The sequence below is a fragment of the Thamnophis elegans genome, chromosome 16 (genome assembly GCF_009769535.1).
Source record: "Thamnophis elegans isolate rThaEle1 chromosome 16, rThaEle1.pri, whole genome shotgun sequence".
Classification (NCBI taxonomy): Eukaryota; Metazoa; Chordata; class Lepidosauria; order Squamata; family Colubridae; genus Thamnophis; species Thamnophis elegans.
In genome coordinates, this window is record NC_045556.1 from 21,711,921 (window position 1) to 21,717,547 (window position 5,627).

Genomic DNA, 5,627 nt, shown 5'->3' on the forward strand with positions numbered 1-5,627 from the left:
AAATCAGGCTTTGGTGTTGATAGACAGCATATCAGACAAATGGTTATCCAATCTCTTCTTTAAAACTTCCAGTGTTGGAGCATCCACAACTCCTGGAGGCAAGTTGTTCCACTGATGAATTGTTCTAACTGTCAGGAAATTCCTCCTTAGTTCTAGGTTGCTTCTCTTCTTGATCAGAATTTGAATCCATTCTGCCACCATACACTGATGTTGTCCGCATGTGGTTTTGCAGCTGGAAACGGCCCTTTATGGGTTTTTAAACAACCTTGATCTTTATAGCTCTCCAGATTTTGGAGTCTGAGCTGAGAATGGAGAAGAACACTTGAAAAGACCATAAAAGTTTTCACAATACCTTAAGAAGCTCACATAAAAGACTAATAGCCCCTGGATGCCTTCCTCTAGTGAACCCTATACAGGAATGTGAAATTTTACACACTTGAGTGAAAGATTCCACATGGCAACCGCCAAATGGTTTAAATCTGCTCTCTTCAAAGAAAGAATATTTTAAAGTTTACCTAGCAGACTGTTCATGGCTGGTAGAATTCTCTGCACCTGAAAGAGACTTCCCTCCTTAAATGCTGCAATAGATTTATCTCGAAAATCCTCCTCCTTTTTTTGCAAATCCTGAACTCAAAGTAAAGCTCAGGGAACACTCAGCTGCAGGATTCAGCCAGTTGAATCTTTAAACGTTTAGCATGATCACCAGCATTTGAGGAAAATAACTTGCTTTGCATATCACTTGCTAATGAGGTTAGTATTTTAGATATTTGCTCTTCTGATTGTTTCAATGAATTTTATGGCATGACAAGAGGTAACAGGTAGAAGGTTGTTAAAGAGAGATCCAGTCTAGAAGTAAGGAGACATTCCCTGACAGGGAGAACAATTAATGGGGGGGGGGGAAGCCTGTCTGTTGGAGTTGTGGGTGACCATCACTGACTGGAGGTTTTAAAGAAGAGATCAGACAACCATTTGACCAGGATGGTATAAGTCTCCTGTCTTAAGCAAAGGGTTGGATTAGAAGACCTCTGAGGGTGGCTCAGTGGCTAAGATGCTGAGCTTGTCGATCAGAAAGGTCAGCAGTTCAGCGGTTCGAATCCCTCGTGCCGCGTAACAGAGTGACTTTTCCCAGTTTCTGCCAACCTGGCAGTTTGAAAGCATGTAAAAATGCAAGTAGAAAAATAGGAGCCACCTTTGGTGGGAAGGTAACACAGTTCCTTGCACCTTCAGCATTTAGTCATACCAGCCACATGACCACGGAGATGTCTTCAGACAGCACTGGCTCTTTGGCTTTGAAACGGAGATGAGCACCGCCCCCTAGAGTCAGGAACGACTAGCACATATGTGCGAGGGGGATCTTTATCTTTTACGAGGTCTCTTCCTGTTTTAGAATTCTATGTTCTTTTTTATTCTGTCTGATAGATGAATAAGGAGTGTATAAAGACCCAAGAAAATCTGCAAGATAGGGGGAAAATCAAGTTTCATTGCAGCTGTGATAGTGCAATCACAGTTCCACCAGCTTTTTCTGCGGGTCACACCAGAGATGGGCTGCACACACTTTAACAACCGGTTCGCCAAGAATATGACTAAAACATTTTTGAGTTATTTGTTACATCCGTAAAAATGTGTTTGGAAGGACATATTTTAGAAACATCTTGCCAAAGTTTTCTGTTAATTAAAATATTTTTGAATTTGGCTACTGCTCCTGGGAAGCTTCCATGTGATTTCTATGCAGCTATTGTAACATCCTTTAATACCAGTTTGTAAATCTGACTTTTTTAAAAACAGATTTTTAACATTCTAAAACAGATTCATCCGAGACTGATAGAAAAGATAATATGCCAACTCATTTTCCATAGGAATGGTACGTACAACCTCCTTTCAAAATACAAATCTAAGTGTGGAATTTTCCACTGTTACAAAATATAAGATACTCAGAAATCAACTTTGCTCATCCTTAACCATTATTTTTCTCCCAGACTGCTGTCACTTAGTCTTCCAGATTGTTATGTAATAATAACAACAATCCGTCTGTTGTGATTGTTGAATAAAATGCTCCATCTAGAGGCACCCTCAGGAATTGCAAGCATCATCTCTCTCTCTCTCTCTCTCTCTCTCTCTCTCTCTCTCTCTCTCTCTCTCTCTCACACACACACACACACACACACACACACACACACACACACACACCCATATTATATAAACATACAGACAAACAATAGATATAGTTACACAGAGAGACTATTGAAGAAAGGATAATCTAATACAGGGGCTTCCAAACCTGGCAACTTTTAAGATGTGTGGCTGGGGAATTCCGGGAGTTGAAGACCACAAGCCTTAAAGTTGCTCAGTTTGGAGGCTCCTGATCTAATGAATAATTGGGGAAAGCTTGCTCGGAAGGAAGTTCATCATCATTTAACAACCCCATAATCCCTTGCAAAGTGGAGTCTGGGCAACTGAATGGAGCTACCAGAGTGTTTACTGGCTGGATGCCCTTCCTGTCGCAAGTGCGGAGTTTTGTTTGGCAGATACTTGCCTTTACCAAGGATCGAACTCACAGTCTTCTGACTGTGAGGCAAAAGCTCCACCTTCTAGGCCACTCTTTTGCTTGGAAGAAAGCTGGTGTTGGAAAAAGAAAGCCAACTATTTTTTATTTCAATTTATTTGTAGATATTTGTCTATCCCCTACACAACTGGTCTGAGGCAATTAATCTATTTTAGAGCAATGAACACAAGTTAGCAACAATCACCACAAGAGCTCCTGGATGGCCAAGCCAACAACTGTCTGCTAAATGTAGTCTCCCTTAAACAGGGATCTCTTTGTGGATGGATCAGCAGAAAAGCACAGCTGTTTTCTGAAAGGATTATGGAAGGGATGGGGAAACAGGGCCTTTTTATGACTTGTGGACTTCACCTCCCAGAATTGCTGGGAGGTGCTGGCTCAGGAATTCTGGGAGTTGAAGTCCACAGGTTGTAAAGCTCCCATGCTGGCTCAGGAATTCTGGGAGTTGAAGTTCACAAGTCATAAAAGGGCCATGGTTCCACATCCCTGGATTATGGGATAATGCTTAGTTGGCTTTGGAGTTCAGCTGCTCCAAATATCCTTTGAGCCTATCGATTTATTCCACTGGGGACTACAAACCCATAGCAAGTTTTTATATAAACCCTCTTTAGAACTTTTCAAATCTCTTTCAAATTGTTCAGATGGTAAACGTTGGACTTTTTTCATTAAAAGAACAGCTCAAAATATTATTCTTATGCTCTGTACCTACTGTGGGAAGATTTTAAAAACCCTGTCTCCTAGAAAAATGAAATATCCTGGGAAATATTGAAAAGGCAGGTTATATTTCCCCCAATAAGAAATGGAGAAACATGTTTTTAGGCAGGAAACAGACTCACTCTTAATAGCCCCCACCTTTGTCAATGGGCCATTAAAAGGCCTGAGCCAGTCTATTCTACATAACAGAGATCTCCCTTCAGCTCCAGGGTGATGGGATTAAGGCATGATAGTATTAGCCATTTACCCATCTTACCACAGGGCACCTGGGAAGAAGCAATGCTCAATGAAACATGGACTCACAACCTAGAGAGTTGCCCCTGCATGTCCCCAAGGGAGTCTGACAACCAATCAGAATACAAGCTCAAGATCAAAGGCCAGAGAGGGCATAAAACCAGGGACTTTCAGCATTTCACTCCCTTTTCTTCTTCACCCAACATCTGGAAGCATGTGATCCCCCTTTTCTGTTCAGGAGCTCAAGCCATGTGATCCTGTCCACCATTAAACCATCTTTCCAAGCAGCCTCCATGTTTCCAGTGTCATTTTCCCCACTTGGAAATGAACCCAGAAGGACATTTCTTCCAACACTACCATGTTGTCTCGAATGCTTGCTTTAATCATAACAAGAGAAGGCAATTTAACTCTCTGGCCTTGTTGTTAGGGATGCTTTCTATTAAGTGAATCTCTGCAGTTGAACCACACAGGCATTTAAAAAATCTGGCTTCCTCCTCTGAGTTTGCTTGTTGAAAACCAGCTTGGAAGGTCACAAAACAACAACCACAAGCTACAACTGTTATAAACACATGCCAGTTGCCCAGCAGTTGCCCTAGGGATGCTGCAACAGTCATACATACAAGGACTGGTTGTAAATCACTTTTTCAAATGCCATTGTAATTTTGAACAGCGAATAAAGAAATACTCATAAACTGTCGATTAGCTGTATGCTGGATCCAGATTGATGAATTTTTTTCTCTGGATCTAGGAGAGAATTTGACATTACCCATATGGACTATGGAGAAGTGTGTGTGTGTGTGTGTGTGTGTGTGTGTGTGTACACAGCAAAAACAAATATTTTTTTGTGGTTTCTTGCAAACAGCTGGGAGTTGGAAGATTGTACCAAGCTCAAAGCTATTAGTCTTTTACAGACTCATTTTACAGACTCAGGGGTCAACTAAAGCTCATCTTTTAAATCTCTTTGGTTGGTTATTTCTTTAGCTGCTGTGTTAAAGATTGGCTTCAGAACCACGTCTGGTTTTCTTTAATAAGTGGATTCTTCTTTCATCTGTTAAGATAGAAAATTACAAGTCTTATAAGTTTTCCCTCCTGAAATATACAGCAAAAGGGTGATTGCAGTTTATTAATGTAAAGATTTAAATGGAATATTGGCTCAGATGGGCTTGATGGAAGACTTTGAAGTTAATCCTTTCTCCTAGGAAAATCCCTTTGTTAATACTTGGATATTGATAAAAAAAATGTGAAGACTGGACACTAGAGGGCATCAGATGGCAGTTTGAAAAGAAATGTGTACTGGGAGTGGCCAGGAAGTTTTGTAATTATTTAATTTTAGTATTGGAATTGAATAAAATTGGAACTGACTTACAGATGGATTTTTAAAAAAATCATCTACAAGAAAAACATGGAAATAATGGATTTACAAATGGAATTGGATCAGGGGTGGTATTCACTTATTTTCCCTACCGGTTTGCAAATGTGAGCATGTGAATATCACTTCTGAATTGGATGAAGATTTTAAAATGTAAAAAGATATCCAAATAATAAACCAGAAACAATGTGGATAAACTTTTTTATTGGATTTACAAAAGGAGTTGTCACACAGGAAGGGCAACAGAAACCTGACAAAGATAACAAGAAAGAGACAAAAAGAATGTGGGGGAAAAACAGATGTTAGAATTTTCTTTGAGGAATTTAAAGATCATTGGAAGGAAGAAGAAAGATTACAAACAGTGGTTTGTCAGACCAAAATTAAAATCATGAGTTGGTCTTTCTAATGATGCTTCATAGTTTTTCTGATTGGGATGCGACTTCGATTATTTGAAGAAAGGAAATCCGGAGGAATCTGTTTAAATAGAAATGGAAAAGAAACAATAAAATGGGGGAAACTCCACCTAACGTCTTGTCCAACTTTCCTGCCTCTCAGCTCAACATCTTTTGGGTCATTTTTTCCTTTTGCCCCCCCCCCTCCCCGCCCACACCAAAAATCTCTCGGGAACGGAGACTTTGGGTGGGTCCCCCGAAGAAGCCTCCCCAGGAGCGAAAGCCGCCAGCAGAGGCCGCTGCTTGGCCGCCCGAGCCCGGCGCTCTTCCCACCCTCCGGCACGTCCCGTCTCCAAAA